The following is an 18,228-nucleotide window of genomic DNA, read 5'->3' on the forward strand; positions in this document are numbered from 1 at the left end:
GCTTTGTATGCACATTTGAATAATAAACAATAAAAATAAAAAATAAAAAAAAGACCTATGCAACATGAAAGACAACATTTTTTAAATAAGTCTTTCTCTGATGTTGACCAACAAAATTTAATCAAGAATCTATATGTGAATGCCAATATTGACCACTATGTTATTCAGAGATTACCTCTAAGTACTATTTTCACAAAATTAAACAGAAAGATGAACAACCTCATCAAATCATAGAGTGCAACTGAGCCTTATGTGATAGGCCTCTCCAACTTGTAGGTAACCAGGCTAGGTTAATCCTGACCTCAAATTGTAATACTCTGAACATTCTGGCACAGATTCAGGAAGTTTAGTAGGGTAATTTGGATCTGAAATGTCCTCAAAAGACCATGTGTTAAAGGTTTAGACTCCAGATAAGCACTTTTGAGAAGTGCTGGAAACTAAGAAGAGGTTTTCTTGTCACTGGGGAGTTGCCTTTGAAAAAGACAGGACCCCAGACGGTCTTCCATCTCTCCTTCCCTTCTCAGCTGCCCTCAGGTGAGAAGGTTGCTCCCGGACCTGATCTGTGCCATGATCACTCTCAACAGAGGCCCAAAGAAACTGGGGCATCTGACCATGGCCTGGAACCTCTGAAACTCTGAGCCAACATAAGTCTTTCCTCTTTTTAAGTTCACTAACTCAGGTATTTGTTGTTGTAAAAGGAAGCTGGCTAAGAGATCTCAAACATTATAACTTCTTCCTAAATCCTTCAAAATGCAGTCTCACTGTTCACGGATCCGTTTTGCTGGTGCTCGCTGTACTGGGATTATGCAGCTCAGGCCTTATACTCCACTGGAGGCTGCACTTACACAGCATCTCAACTCCTGACTCTTCTTCCACTGCAGTTGCCCTTGTGGTAGGAATTCCACGTCATCACTCTTCCAAACTGAGGAACGTGTCTTTGTCTCTGATAGGGGATGGGCAATCTTAAAACAAAGCAGCTCATGCCTGAGAAACCTACAGTGGTGAGAGCTATGGGTTTTGTACTCTGCACTCTGGCAGGCAAAGATGCCTTTCATATTCCAGGCTTCCACGAGCACTCTCTCACAGAGATTTTACCATCACCAGAGATCTTGCTGCCATTATCACTGCTGTCACTTCAGGTGTAACAAGAAAAATCTGAAATTACAATGGAGAATGCAACCTAGGCCCAGAGTTTGCAAGGAGGAGTTTTCTCCAGTTTCTGTTTGCTTTTCATTGCTCATTAGTGCAATTGATGCAATTGAAGGGCTGTTTGTTAAATTTTGTGCCGTGTTCATGATTATTACATATGGAAAGGACAGGTCAATAGAAGGTCAGATGTCATTACTATACATTGACTTCTTTCTTTTTCCCTGTCATATATACTCAATAAGTTGTGCTACATTCTGCCTTACTGCATGCAAATTCCTATAGACTGACTAATTTTGAACAGATCCAAGATTTGCTTCCAAAAAGTTCATATACAACAGTTTTCTTCTCTTCTTTACTTTTGAAGTTCTTTGTTATTTCTGCTTAATATGTTCTTCCTATCTCATTAATTTTCACAGCTAGCTGCATTCTTCCACCATTAAGAACAGTTAACGTGTTTTATCTTTCCTGGCACCATTCTTCACACATATAACATAAAAGATAATGCATTTAAGGGTATGGGATAGCTGCAGAGAACCACAAACCTGCTAAATAACTGGCTGTATTTTGTATCAAATCCCTTGGAAATATGAAAAAAAAATAATGATTAATAAGCAAGCAAATAAATACCAAAGTATAATCTATAATTTGAACATATACAGGATAGACAATAAAAGTTGATTGAATTCACTTCCTATCGCAAAGGCAGAAGTACAATGCCAGGAGAACATTTTAAGGTTGAAAAGGCAACACATCAAGAGACTCTAAAGACCATTAGGTTTGAACAAGAAAGGGCTTTGTAGCCTGTCCTGGCTGCAGTTCAAATAACCCTTGGCTTGATTACAGTGTCTGGCAGAGTCTCTGGTCTTGGTGAGACTATCAGTGGAATGGAACACACAAGTGTTGCATTTATAGTAAGGCCCAGGAGACAACCACAGTGCAATCGTTGGGGCTTGGGTACAAAGCCATGTCATTTTCACCTCACAATTATACATCTTTCAATAAACATCTCCTGGGGTGGTATTCATCTCTGGTAGAAAGAGACAGTTGTCAATAGGGCAACAGTTGAAGACACATCCACAAATGCCCATACATAGCTGGCTTTTGTCAGACCTGTTCAGTCATAAAGTCAGAACTGACCATTAGAAGTTGGAAATGGGGTGTGCGGGACAGAGCCCAGCAGGATGAGAAGGGATGAAATGCCAAAGAACAGTAGTTCAGACCTTCACACCACCATCCCTGACCTCAGCCTCCCCTATCTTCCAGAAGTGGCAAAAGTGAGCTGCATAAAGGTCCAGCTGCAGGCTTTCTTGTGTATTAATTTGATTTAACCCCTGATGCATCGTTTCCTACTTATCTATAACAAGTATCACAGTGGTACCAAAATATAGTGTTATTTCTCAAGGAGAGCAACTCACCCCTGGATAGCAGGCTGATTATTTTGGTCTCCTCCTGTCCTGGAAAGACCATCAATGAATCCTCACTAGGAAGAGGTTTTTATATTCTTGTCCATAGATCTTCAGCCATTACTTCTAACTAGGGGCTGAGAGATGCCTTTTATGTAAGGATGGAGCACCCTGAGAGCAGTGGCTATTTGCTGGACTGCTTAGCCTTTTCTTGTCAGCTGTAAAATTCAGCAAATTAAAACAAAATTCTGACAAAGTAAAACAACAGTGTGGGGCTCTTTTCGCCATATCCACCCTCTCTCTTAGAACTTGTCCCTCCAGATCCCTGCTTCCCTGAATTCAAGTTTTGTCTCAAGACACTCTAACTGTTCTACATTACTTGTCTACAGTTTATCCTTTCCCTTTCTTCCCTTTCTTCTCACACAGAGGTAAGCTTTAATAAATGTCTTAGAAAAAAAGTGACTTATAGAACATTGGCTTTTTCTTTGTGATTGTCTGGCTATGTTAGCAAATTCCAAATTCCTTCAAACAGAGGTTTTCTGATACTTTACCCATATTTTCTATTTTCCCAGTAGAAGAGGGCATTATATAATGTGCTGCAAGATAATTTTTCCCAGCATGAACTTAAATATCTCTACAATCACGTCAACAGTTGTTGCTCTACAAATTAGTCATTTACAAATGACATTTGTAATTTTACAATATCCCCATATCTATGTCCACTTATGTATAAGATTTTTCTTTGAATGATCTTACTTTTCACTCTCATAGATGTAAAATCAATGCTACTTGGCATAAAAACAAAGCAACAGTTAAAAAATAAACATATTAATTAATACTTTCGAGTTCACAATATGGGATAGATAGAAAATGTGTGTAAATTCCTGAATAAATGTGTCACAGTATAGTTTAATGATGAGGAAAAGTATAAGTATTATTTATTAAGAAAGCTAATGACCAGAAAATAAAGTGACTTCCTTTGATTACCTGAGGTCACAGAGCTAATAATAATAGGTCCAAGAATTGATCTAGAGCCAAGGTAGTTTGGCTCTAGAGCCCAAAGAGATGTAATAACCATATCTCATTATAAATGTGAAAATATTTCAGTGACATTAAATTTTAGTTCAATTCTACTTGCTGTGAAGAGACAATGAAAAGTATACAACAATGTTAAAACATACTAGCAACAAAATATTTTTTCCTTGCACGTTAAAAAGGATTGAAAGAAGGTTGAAAAAAACTGTCCGAATTCTAAGTAAAATAAGTCAATCTGGAAGGATGAACGCTGCATGAGTCCACTATATGACATTCAGGACAAGGAAAAATTTAGGACACTATAAGGATCAGTGGTTTTTAGATGTTAAGGAGGGAGCTATGCATGAACAGGTATGGTACACATAATTTCTTAGATCTCTGAAACTAACTGGTATGGTACTGTACTGGTACATTTGTTCAAACCCATAGAATATATAATGCCAAGAGTGAAACCTAATGCAAATGTGATAATTTTATGACATCAATGTGTAAGTTCAGCAATTGTAACAAATGTACCGCCCTGCTAAGGGATTTTGGCAAGGGGAAATTTGTATGTGTTTAGGGGAAGGGGATTATGGGAAATTCCTACATCTTCCTGCTAATTTGTTTGTAAATCTAAAGCTATTTTTTCAATTCTGAACATATTTATTTTAGTTAATTTACCTAGGATGACTACAAAAATCAAAAGAATTATATAATTTATCATATTTTCCACTATTTTTTTTCCTGAGCCCTTCATTCCCTACAGTGTTTGAATAGTACTGGTTAAGAACAAAAGTTAATCACTTCTTGTCCTTTTGGCTAAGATCAAGTGTACTAAGAGCATAAATGAATTAATATCTCTTTATAATAAATATTAGTTGATATATCCTTACTATATTTTATCTTCAGTGAAAGCAAATGATTGGAAATAACTTCACTTGAAATAGTTCCTAGAAGCATTTATTTTATCAAATTCTATTAAGATGTCAAAAAAGGCTCCACGCGGTCATATCAAATAGTTATTGTTCATTCCTGCTTCTCTTTCAATTAAGAGCGCAATATTTATTCAGATATGTTCAGATGAATTTGATAGAATTAAAATGTCATTATTTTAATTTTTTTGAAAACAATGCTCCTATAGTACCATGTATTTTTCAGCCTGAGAGCTGATGTTTAGATTATTCAATTTGTGGAAGAATATCTGATATATTATAATCTGTCTTCCAAAGCTAGAACTACTGTCAAGCAAAACAATCATAGCATATTCCCTCTCATAAAATTCCTGACTTAATTCTCTGATTGAAATAAATGTGTTGATTATGCATCCCATGGGAGCAATCTCAACTCAGAATTCTAACTCTAGGATGCATTAGATAAGCATATGATAACAAGATAAATGATAGATGGATGGATACATAACACATAGGACCTGGTGGGAGTTTAATGCCCGGAGCATAAAACTTGGTCACTTTCCTCCTCAGGGACAATGCTGTACTTGATTACAGTTGAGCAGCAGACAATTATTTCAGCACAACTGAGAATTCAGAAGAGGTTTACCTTCCTCCTCCAGAGTGAGAGTGGGCCAGTTTTGAAAAGGGAGGTGGAAAAACAGATTTCAAATGGTGTATTCACCATAGGAAAAGTTAAAATCACCCATATGGAAGTTGAAATCTGGAAACTGATTTCCTTGAAACTGTCTGTACTCATTTACTACTTGAAAAGTCCCCCAGAACCACAAGGATACTCACCGGCCCATCTGGACAGCCATTGCTATAAAGAGACTGCAAGATTTCTTCATATTTAAACTATTTTGAGTCGATTTTATAATTAAGTCAATTGTTTGTGAGACACTCATAATCACATCCTTCACATTTACATTTAATTAATAATATTTTCAGATACTCTACATTTGTTAGTAAATTTTTGACCAATATGGAAGAAGCAATTATTTTTATGAGAACTCCCTAAGACATTAGCAATAGCTCCCTGTTCCCCAATACGCAATAAGACTTAATTTTCATTGTCTTTTTTAATTTTGAATATTTCTTTGGTTTAGATAATATGATCTAACTGATCTACTCAGGTCTGCTTATAGTCTAATAGAACAAGATATGACCCACTATCACTCCACGTTTGATAAATTATTAATTTTGTTTCATGCCATAAAGGAAAGCAAGAGAGGTAAACGGCCAAGCACGGCTGGCTCCTACCTGTGAACCTAGGTACCTGGGAAGCTGAGAGCAGGAGGATTGAGATTCAAGGCCAGCTGGGGCAAATAGTTCTTGAGACCCCATCTCAACCAACAGCTGGGTGTGATGGTATGTGCCTCTCATCCTGGCAACTTTGTGAAGCTTAAAAATAGGAGGAATATGATCCAGTATGGCCTGGGCAAAAGATGAGATCCTACCTCCAAAATAACTAGAGCAAGAAGGACTGCAGATGTGGGTCAAGCACCTCTAAACACTGCATACAAACACCAGTCCTGCCAAAAGAAAGAGAGGAGTTAAAGTTCATTTGATTGATGTTTAGAACATAATTACATATGCCCAGTAGTTAGATTTTCATATGTACAGCAAATCCCTGTTCATTAGAGTGTTTAAAATATGATGCATATTTTTGAAAAAGTCATTCAGTTTGACTCACAATAAAAAGAAAACTTTCTAGATCAATATTCGACTTGGGAGGGGACTTGTGTATTGTTTCTGAAGTCAAAACAGATGTGTGGGGAAGGTTACTGATAATGGGATCAAGTTGTCATGGAGCAGATGAGAGATGAAAAACTTCTAACAAGCCATGAGCAGCTGAGTTGTAGGCAGAAGATGTCACAGCTAGGTGCATGGTTTTGAACTACGACAATGTTTCTGTACAACAGACAATAATAATAGCAAAGTTTATAAGCCCCTATAATAAAATGGAATTTTAAAGAAAGCATTTTCTGCTCTTGTTTTAACAAGGGAATTACAGGCAATATGAAATAGAAGTTAATATAATTTCCCAAACCAGGTTTCAGGTGCACTGAACCCTATTGCAGTGTTGCTGACTATTTCAGTGAGGCTTTGAATAATTCATGCCTACATCTTTGCATTGTTTTTTTTTTTTGGTTTTTGTTTTTTTCAGGAAGCAGACTTGGTAAAGAAGTCTGTCCTTTTCAATTGCTGATGCTGAGTCCCTGCATTCCTTCTTTTCCCACCTGACAAGTATGTTTCTAATTGAAATGCATGATAAAATTTGCCTGTCCAAGAAAAGAAATAGAGAAAAACAGTTACAGTTCATCTTATTTCAGTTTGACTGCTTAAAATGAACGTTAAATCCTTTTGAAGTCCAAATAAAGAAGAAAAGAATAATGTCATGTTTGTCAAGAAACAAACTTTAGGCTTATTGATAGTGAGAAACAGATTACTACTCTCTAAAATAAACACTATTTGTAACAGTACAGTCTGTTTTATATCCCAGATGGGCAGGAGAAAGAGAAACGCTTTTGGTAAACAGCACTAATAAAACCATACCGAGCATGTTAGAATATTAAGAAAACTCACACACTTCATTATTTATAATATAAAAATTGAAAAGTTGGGACGTATTTATTATAACTCACTGCTAAGTGGTGCAGGCTTTTGGAATTTTCAGAGTTATTCATGGCTTAATGGACTCCTCCTAGCACAACACCCTCCTCTGTTCACTGGCTTTTCCATTCCCAATCACCTTTACTCTCCACACAGTCCTTCTCATAGCTGTTCTACTTCTGATGATGCAACTTCAGTCTCCGAATGACTGGGCCTCAATTCTAGGTATTGCTTTCAACTCATTTTCTGGTTTTGCTACCCAAATATAATAAGAAAATGATATTACATATTCTACTTCTGTAGTTTCAGGGTAGACAATTCTCACTGGCATAAGTCAGTTTAGACTTTTAGTAACTTTCTCTTAGGGAACCATGGCTTCCATGCAAAATCAGGCCTCCCACCTGTTTTGTAAGTAGATGTTTATTGGTATACAGACAAGCTCATTACTTGCTTATTGAGTAGAACTGTTTCATTCTGCAACCATAGAGTTGAGTACTTGTGACAAAGATCACATGCCCACAAAGTACAGATACAGATTTAGTGTCTGGCCTTTTGCAGAAAGCATTTGTCATATTCTGACCTAGAGTATTGTTATAAGTATTGTAAGTGGTATCACATTTCCTGAGTTTTCTAAAATTAATCCTTGCATCATACTGTCAGTAGAATCTTTTCAGAACATCAACACTCACAGTAGTCTCATTTTCAAATCCCATAAGTCTTCATGTTCACATACTGAAATACATCATTCTGAGACTGGGATTAACAATGATAACCTGTTTTTCCCAGACATCGACAAAATCTTGCTTTCCTAAATCAAGATTTTTCCTAAATCTTGCTTTTCCTACATGATCTTGTATTTTTCAGTTCCACATGTAATATCCATCCTTCTCTAGAAATATGGCATGATGTTAAAAACCCATCTAATGTAATACCTACTGCAGAAATCTATCCTCAATCCATCCAGCCATATGTGAATCTGCATTCTTTCCTCAAAGGATTTTCCTTAACCTTATCTTTGCTATAACCATTTGTCTGCCACCCCCATTAAATTCCAAGGTTTGGAGGAAAGGCGCTTTGCCCTATTTCTTTTTCATCTGATTTGGTCCCAATTTGGTTCCTTGCCATTATTTAATCATTTAACAGACACCTGTTTTACAACTTACTCTATTATGAGCACAATGCTAGCAAAGGAACATGTAAAGAGAAGAAATGTAGTCCTTGTCCTGGGCTAAGCTTACTCCTTAGTATTCAATTTTAAGATACATATAATAATGTAGAAGGAGTTTTAAGCTAGACTGCAAGACAAGGGAAGGGGTCTTTGTGAACTCAGCAACTCAGTTGTCTCAAATAGGAGCTAGTCAAAGAGTAACATACTAGAAAGTATTAGGGGAAAAGGTTCAAGATGTATAAACATTTCTATAAATCAGAAGTTCAGCACATATTTGGAGATAAGGAGCTATAAGAATTTAAGGACAAAAGGAAGGTGGAAATAGTCCAAATATAGGCTTCTGACTGCCATATTGGGGGACTTTAGATTTCATACTGTACGTAATGATCCCAAAACACTGTATGAAGAATGTAAGTGTTGAAGGATGCTAGTAATTTTTAAGAAGACAAAGGCAGAGACTATGGCCAATTAAATTTGAGGAATAGCTGGTTAAATGAAAGTAATTTGCATCTTTCGTGCAGGATTTGCACTGCTAATTCCAAGTAGGGAAAGGATTGTGAAATACTTTGAAATTTATGAAGTGACCATGACATCCATTCTTCTCCAAACATCTCCAGGGATAGATATGCTTTAGGAAATTGTAAGCCACACTGCTCTAAGTTACAAGAAAATTTTTAGTCATTTTCCCCCAGCCACAGTGAGGAGATATATTGGCTGAGACAGAATAAAGGTGAGAAAATGAGGTAGAAATTCTTGCAGCAATTCAGGTAAAAATGAAAAGAATAATGACAAAGAAAGAGGGGAAACTAATCCAAGAGATATTTACGAGATAATAGAAGTAGGATTTCTTAACTGAAACTGAGAATTAAAAAATAACTCCATGTTACCTACAACCACCAAGGATTTACCATTTCTCATAACTTCTATAAGGATAGGTGTGTATTCCTCTCTTCTTCTACTTCATTACAAATCATCACACCTCCTCAGACTGCTTTCCCTCCAATATCTTTGGGCTTCATTTATCTGTTTCCACTTGCTCTACTTCCTCTGGCCTTATAGCCTGGATGTTTTCAATCTCCCACCTGGAACTATCTCTTTGCCATCTCCAAAAACCAGTGAAATCCACACTCAGACTTCAGATCTTGGCTCAAGTTTCCTCTCCTCTAAGAAACTTTCTTTGGTCTTCTTGATGAAATTGAGTAATCACGAGTGATATACTGCCCTGGAACCACATACCTCCATTCTAAACTTGTAACGTAGCTGGATTTTCATGGCTTATTTTTCTATGTTTATTATCTGTCTCTTCACCTAGAACAACATTTCTGGAACAATAGGGAGTGCTACCACTGTATATTTAATGTGAAGAATAATTACTGGAATATGAAAAATTTCTATGATGTTTATTCAATAAAATCAATTAATGACTAGCAAGTAGAAGAGTCAGAAGTCAAAGTTACCTCTAAAGTTTGTGTATATTAAGTAGGAAACACAAAAGCATAAAAAATATGGGGGACATGATTATTTGGGATTTTGTTTTATTTTTGTCTCTTTGTTTGTTTCATTGCTTGGTTTGGTTTTGTAGATAAGGCCTCCCTGTGTAGCACAGGCTGGCTTCAGACTCATGCTCCTCCTACTCCAGCCTCATGAATGCTGGTAAATTACAGGCATGCACACTAGGCAAAACAGGTTATTTTGAGTTTTGATGCAGCATTTTTATATTTTTAAAGAGACTGTAGACTGTTAGTCTGGAGAGCAGGAGAAATAGTCTATGTTAGCAATAGACATTGTGAATCTCTCATTGTAATTAATGAGATAAATTAAGGAGAATTGTATCTAATGAAATGGGAAATCCAAGAATGGCACCCTGAGAAATGACTATGTAATGGGTGGCAATGTAGCAGATGTCTGTGAGAGAGGCTTGATGGCACAGAGAGAGAAAAATCAGAAAGAGTATTTTTAAAAGCACAGGAGAATAAGTTTTGAAAAGGAAGAAACTTCACTGATGGACACGGGCTCTCCAAATCTAAGGGAACTCACTTGTGAGTTACATACTTCAAACAACAGATATACAGAGATAAACAAGGTTGTATCCATAGTAGTATCCATTGGTAGTACATCTTGCTTGAATGTCTTTAAGACTCTAGGACTTTCTCTCTGGAAAAAGAAAACTGGTCACCTATTAGTCACAGGGCTTCCTTAAATGTGTGGGTGGAGGTCATAGTTTTGGAAGTTAACTAGGATATAACAGACTTGGATTAGGAAGGTTGAAGCTTTTATGTTATAACCTATGCAGCTCAGACTATTTCTGTTTCATCAAGGTTCCTCCTTTATGCATTATAGGTAATAATAACTACTTTCCAGAGTTATGAGGTTTAAATAAAATAATGAGGATATTTATTTCATTGTATGCTCTATATTATGTTTTTATGGAAACTGAATCTACTTTAATACTTTGATGATTAAGAAAGTTAAAAAATGCTGATCTAGACTTTCCCTAACAATAAGATCCTAAAAAGTATTTAATGTACTGCTTAACAGAAAATGTAATAGGAGTGCATTCCAAAAAAATTCCACAGGCTTAGCATAATCTATATAAAAAGGTCAACATAATTCAGAATCTGCTTTATAAACTCCTTGATCTTCAAGAGTATAAACAAATACCATGAACAGAATCTAAGTCAAAATTAAATTATGGATACTTAATTCCTTATAGCTGTGATAAAATGGGATGAATAATTGTCATCATCTAGCCCTATTTTTTAAAATACCTCATAATGTCTGTAAACAACTGGCAATACACAAGAAAATGAAACTGAAGGATGTCTGATAATTCCACACACCACAACGTTTCAACAGTAAAACATTTCATTTACTTCAGAATCATCCAAAATACAACATCTGCCCTCACTGAATAAACAACTTCTAGGAAGGTTTTTTAAATGGTTCTGTTTCAGCAGGGCGTGATGTCTCATGTCTATAATCCCAGTTATGCAGGAGGTGGAGGCAGGAAGATAGTGATTCAAGCCAAGACCCTGTCTAAAAAATAAATTAAAAACACGTAGCAGAACACTTGTAACGTACACAGGCTTTGAGTTCAGTCTCCGAAATGAAAAGTAAAAGTTCTGTTTCAGAGAAATACTTTATAAATACAGCATTTAGGGAGTCAATTGTTTCTTTTTCTTTTCTTTTTTTTTTTTTTTTTTTTGGTAATACTGGGGATTGAATTCAGGGCCTCTATTTGCTGGGAAATTGCTCCAACACTTGAACCACATTCCAAGTCTATGTGAATTCTAAGTGCTACCCAAGAAGTAAGTTGACGCAGGTGATCAAAACGCATTTAGATATGAAGCATGGAATAAACACGCTCTCGGGAGAGCCAGTCTTTTTCTTGCATTGACTCAGTTTCTATATAAGATGCTATGCCCTTTTCACTTGACCTTGGCAATAAGTACGTACAGAATTATTTGAATTCCTTTCTTGAAAAGTCATATATAATGCCCTAATCCCTTAAAAATGCATGTTAAACTGGTTAACATCACATATAAAGGCCTGCCCAAACCTGAAATTGCTTTCTTCACACTGTGCTTCTATTATAATAAGTGAGATGATAGTTTTCTATAAAAAATATCAAATGTCTAGGAGAAATAGTTAAACTGTTGTAAATTTCATTTCCAAGGTTAGATAAAATACAAGCAACTTCTAAATACATTTTTGTATCTGATTCAAGGCACCATATTGTACCAATTAAAAAAATATAAATTTGTCAGAAAATGATAATTCAAACAGATTATTTGCATATCTAGTAAATTTACAAGTTTTATTTCTTAGTTAAAATTTATTACTTCATTCAAGATAATTTTTATTGTTTTTTGAGATAGTCATGCTATGTATTCCGGGCTTACTTCAAATTTACAATTTTTTTTGTCTCCCACGTCCTGGGATTACAGGCATGCACCACTACACTGAGCTTTCAGAATACATTTTAATCCCTATAAACTCCCAGGAGAAAAATGAGAAAAAGATATGTCTTTCACCAATAAGCAGAAAACACAGTCTAAAGAGAATTTACCCTTTGAAACACCAGTGCTGAGATATTTTCTCATGAAGGAACACAGTGGCAATTTCTTATGCAATCTGTGAATGGATATGGACAACAGTAATGAAAGTGGGCCAGTGTTTATGTTGAGACACTTTTTATCCACACAGAAAGCATAAAGAGACAAATATATAAATACCACATTTGTGTCACTTCGCTCCAGCTTGAAAGGATTGCCATTTCATTACATCATACAGCCATTGCTAAATAACTGCATAGCAATGGAATCTGGCTTTGTAACTTCCTGATATTTTCAACACCAAAAGAAACTAAAAGGTCACTAGCCAAAAGTCAGATATTGTCATCTCTAAATAAGATGTGAAATAAACAGCTTTTGATGTGACAAATGTTACCTATATGTGAGTTCTAAACCCAATGAATAGCTTTCTGAGGTTCCTAAATAAACTTACGTCACCATCTGACAAACTGTTGTTGAAGAAAAATCATTAAGAACACATTCTCTACAAAATAAAGTTTCCATTTAGGCACAATCAGCAGGGCTTAATTAGAAAACATGAGAAAACATGAATAATTGATCTTGCTGCTGCTCTCTCTAAGCTCCAAGCTGTGGAGCTGCATAGATGCAGATTCTCGTTAGACAAAAGGGCACGTTGTACTGAAGCATTGTCTAATGTTTGGCTCTCTGACAGCAACCTTTCCAGTGATAAGTCAAATGAATACCCCCAGAGAACATTCTATAGATACAGGTCTTCATTTAAACTAGAAAAACAACCAAATCAAGACAAAATAAAACAACTTCTTGCAATCTCTTCATGAATCAGAGTTTCTGAAAATATAATGGGGAGGAAAGTATGGAAAAGATATGGATTGTAGATCTTCATTCTGGCAATAAAGTAAGCTCAAAAATATTCTTAGTGAGGTACAAGTTGAATTTACCCACCTTTGCCTCCTTTCATCCGAATCCCTCCTTCCTGAATTGAGTGGAGGCACGGCATGTGTGAGGTGCTTGCCTGTGATGCCCATGGACACTCATTAGCCATCCAGGTTCAGTAGGTGTAATTGAGGTGATTAAAGAATAGATCCATTGGTAGCTGGGCGTGATGGTTCATGCCTGTAATCCCAGCACTCTGGAGGAGAGGCAGGAGGAGGTCCTACCTCAAACCAGCTCCTGCAAAACAAGAAAACAAAAAAGAAAAGAATATATTCACTGGCAAACTGAAAAGAATATATTCACTGGTGAACTAAAACAAAAATGTTAAGATGAAAATGCACAACAAAATCCTCATACCTAAAAACAGTAATGAAAACAAAAAAACAATGAAACAAACAAAAGCAAAGTAGCTCTTAACTATCTAGCTTATCTGGCCTGGCACTAATTTCCCTGGAGCCATGCTCAGTGTTTCTGTTCCATGTCTGACTTTTGTTGTTCTTCTCCTGTCCTCTTCTGATCCATTCATTATCTGGGTTTCATTGTGTGTTCTTAGAACTAACCAAAGCAACCTTCTCTCCTGCTGTGTTCATTTGCAGAGAAGAATTGCAAGCTTTTCCTTCCACACCCCTCACCCTGTACTTGCAGGCGTGCCAGGCCTTCCATGCCCTATCTATCACGCCACTCTCTTCTCTCAGTTTGCTTCTCTTCCACATTCGGTGCTGTTCCTTGGACTCCTGGACCTGAAGAAGGGAACATTCAACTATACTGTAAGATCCCTAGGCTCAGAGGGTACTGGCCAGGATCTTCTCCTGGGTAACACTAACCATGACCAGTGACCAGGGCAGGGGTCCAAGTACCTGCTGACTCATTTCCCCTCTTGGCTTTCTTGGCTCTCACAAAAAACCAAACCTCCTCTCTGCTGACACAGAACAGCCAGCACCATGTTTCCGGGGTACGTTCTTCTTAGAAGACAGTTCCTCCTACAAGCCTCAGAGGTCTCTGTTGTCTCTGCAGCATGCTCTCCAAAGCAGGATCCAGCAGAAGCATTTCTGCAAGATTGCACAATAAATTCCATAGCCTGCTCACTTACTTGCCACTCTCCTCAAACATTGTATGCATGAAAGTTTTGAAAGGATGATCCAAATCACTTCCACTTGGAGAAGCCTGAGAATGTGATTGCTTTGAACTCATATGAGGAGATCAAACTGCACAAAGTTCCACTGCCAAGGCTGTTCCTTGCCACCCAAATGACCTTCAGGGAGTCACTTTATCACTCTGTACCTCAATCTCCTCATCTGAAAAATAGGTGGTATTTCTATTGAGGTTATTAGGAGTTATAAGTGTATAAGTCATGCAAAGGTTTAAAAATTCTACTGCATAATAAACACTGTATCAAATGTGTGGTATCGGTACTATTGCCGCTGGTATTGATAGGAAAAATTATTATTATTAATCACATTTTCTATGAGCATATTGAATAATCTTAAAAAGTGTTTTATACTCTTAGCAATTTATTTTACTTAAAAAAGAGCTGAATGTAAATAGTCAAATCATCTTGAACACTAAAATATGAATTGTGTAGTTATTCTTGTGCAGCAATCTGAGACAAAGTCATTCTTAAAACATTTAAAGGTAAGCATGAGTGTGACTGCTTTTGTCTTGAATTATGTCACATGACCACCTCTTAGATTTAGAAAATAAAAATTCTTCTTAAATTTTATCAACTACACAAATGTTTTCTTATGTAATCTCATTTTAAAATAACAATTATATTTTGTTACATTGTTGTATTGAAAACTATTATTCATAAGCACATTGCTTACTTTGAATCACTATTCATAATTATATGTAGGAAGAGAAAAATGTTGAAATATTTTGTTTTTCTCTATAATGAAATCATCTATAGATGGATAGGCCTGAAATTTTTTCACATTTCAATACATTTTACATATAAATTATGCAACTTGAAGTATAAACAAAAACTAAAAATAAAAGCACATATTCCTTAGCTTGCAATAACCATGATTTGCCTCCTGTAAAGAATAAATAACCTTAACAAAACAGCAGTTTCAGAAAACACTTCCTCAAAGATAATTATTTAGAAAAAACCCTGCAATCTTAGGCTTAGAAAAATCTGACATGTGGAGCAGGCATATTTTCAGCAATATTTCAAACACCTGTAGAACATCCTGCTTCCTAATAGTCATTACCCTTTGGCTCAAAAGTAGCTTGGGCTGGAGAGCTCCTGACTAAACAAGACATCCCTCCCTGTGAATTTCTGAAATGAATTAAGTCAAAAGTGACATAAGTGACATCTGTGTCATTTCCCTGCAGAAGTCCTACTTCAGACTCTGTAATAAAAAATAAATGCAGCAACTCAAGATGCTTCTTGTAATCTGACTTTTAGATTTTGACTGTCCTGATAGATGTTCTCTTCTCATATTATTCCTGGCCTGTTCCCTAGAAAACTCTCAGACAATTTCAAAATTCTTTCTTGTTTCCTTTCGAACATACAACATGTCAATTTTATGAAAAACAGTACAACTCAAATGACTACATCATTTTTCTTCTTTCTATATTGACAATTTTTATGCTACTTCAATAATTTACTTCGAAAATTGTAATAAGCAGAACATACATTTTTAGGGTAAAAATCAGAATAAGCTATTTTGGTTCATACTCAATTCTAAATTCCATGAATCTCTTTGCTTTCTATATTAAGATCAAGAATTAGATTACTGAATTTAAAGTCCAGTCTACCAGTTACCTATTTTCATTTGTAGTTAGAATTAATTTCCCAAGTTTTCTTTTATTAGGAAAACCAATGCTATGAAAAGCAGTGGAAGTCTACATCTTGATGGTAAGATTAAGTACCAGAAAATCAAACTGTTTAAGCATTGTTCAAAGCCACCAATGAGAACGAAGCATGAAATAAAGTTCTCATTCCTGACTTGTGAGAAATCAAGCACATAAGAGATTACCAAGGACAATAAAAAGAAAATTTTCCCTCAGCAAGTCACACATGAATAGCTAGTTGCACAGCTGCTATCTTTGTCCATCCCTAGAGGAATCATACCTGTAGATTGTAAAATATAAAGAGAGAGATTTGGGAGATGACGGAGCAAAGAATGTCCTCTCAGGAGCTCAGGTGATTTAGCAGAAGCTGCATAACAGCACAGAGTTCCTACCTGAATGTAAGGGTTTGAGGTGGGAATTGAAGAATGGTTAAAAAGCAAGAGGAAAACATTCTTCTTTTGTAATTTGAAATAACTGATAGTCTAGCCTTGCTCATTTTTGCAAAATTCTCTGAAAACACCAACAATTAATGGTCATACTGTGGCTGCTAGTGTTGGTGATAGATAGGTGAGATGGGGCATATGCTGACTGAATACAATTAACATAAATGAATCAAAAATTATGGGAAGAGAAATAGGCACTCTTAATAATTTTGCATTTTGAGGAACATGCTTTATGCACTCAGGAAAATGCCCCATAAATTAAGTAATGTATTAAAGAGTGCAAAGAAAACAAACCAGTTGTGTTTCATGGAAAAGTGATTTAAAATTCATAAGTAAACTTTGATTTGCATCAGAAAAGAACCTTCTGTTCCATTTTTTAAATTTATTTTTAAAAGAAAAAAGCATGTATTTAACTGAAAGGGACTGTGCATCTTGCATTAATAAGAACACTTTGGCAGGTTACATAATACTTTGACCAGAAACTCTGAATTTTATTCTGGGTACTTACATTTATCTGTTACAACCTAGCAATAAATGTGTGACTGTTTAAACATTGACAAGAAGGAAAAACTTTAGATAAACTAAACCAAAGCTCTGCTGAGGTTTATAACATCATTTGCTGTAATTTTCAAGTGAAATTTGCAACCTCCAGTTTATGAACTCAAAGATCATGAAGGACTGCCCTTGAGAAAATGGCCACATGTGACTTAAAGACAATCCCAAGACTTAGTCTAGGACTTTCATGAGACCTGTGAGGGAATATGATTCTAGCTAATGCATGGGTTCTCAGAAAGGGGTATAGAATGTAATTGCATGAATAATCACAACAATTTGTATTCAATTCTAAGGAGATGCAATTGACTCAAGAAGTAAGTGGCTATTTTAAAAATGTTACACTACATCTGGCATTAAAATGATAATTCTGGGGGATTTTGGCATTGTTATCTTGACAGTACTGTGATTTGAACTCAGGAGTTTGTGCTTCCTAGCAAGCACTCTACCACTTGAGCTATGTACTTAGCCCTTTTTGCTTTAGTTATTTTTTGAATAGGCTATCACTTTTTGCCCAGACAGCCTGGACTTGATCCTCCTATTTAAACTTTCTCATAACTGGATTGACAAGCAAGTACCACCAGGCCAGTTTTTTATTGGTTGAGGTAGGATCTCCCTCACTTTTTCCCCTGGCTGACTTTTAACTGCCATCCTCCCTATCTTCACTTCCTGGGATCATACACCTGAATCACTGTGTCTGGCCACTGAGTTGACAGTTCTTTACTAGTTATTGTTTATTCATCTGGCAACTTAGTGTGAGGACACAAAATTTGGTACTTTCAAAGAGTGCGGTATGAATCTTACTCAAGGAAGAGTTGCCTTTCCAGAGAATCAGTCAAAATTGTTCTCATGGTCTATATTACCACCCAGGGACATGTCTCACTAATTACTGATCATTAAGATGGTTTTTGCAATTGGGAGTGTTTGTACTTATCTTTGCACTAGGTCACTAGTATTTTGTATGAGCTCTTATTTGAGTTCCTGATACAGAAACAGCTAATGCCTAACAAATACATAGTGGTAGAACACTACTAATTTCCCACTCTGGGGTATTTGTCAAAAAATTGAACAGAGTAAAATTCAATTTAGAAATATTAATGACAGTATATTTACTATAATTTCAAGCCAATCCAACAATCCAACAGAGAA

The 18,228-nt window shown here is 36.1% G+C and overlaps 1 long non-coding RNA gene across 1 annotated transcript; it reads right to left on the reverse strand.

Moving 5' to 3' along the window:
- Positions 1–5,737: 5,737 nt before the first annotated feature.
- LOC141410712 (uncharacterized) lies at positions 5,738–14,281 on the reverse strand. Its single transcript, XR_012435500.1, has 3 exons — positions 14,146–14,281; positions 13,298–13,525; positions 5,738–6,051 (listed from the first exon to the last, which is right to left on the reverse strand). It is a non-coding gene; the product is annotated as an uncharacterized lncRNA (long non-coding RNA).
- Between the last annotated feature and the right edge of the window lie 3,947 nt (positions 14,282–18,228).

The sequence above is a fragment of the Castor canadensis genome, chromosome 9, assembly GCF_047511655.1.
Source record: "Castor canadensis chromosome 9, mCasCan1.hap1v2, whole genome shotgun sequence".
Lineage (NCBI taxonomy): Eukaryota > Metazoa > Chordata > Mammalia > Rodentia > Castoridae > Castor > Castor canadensis.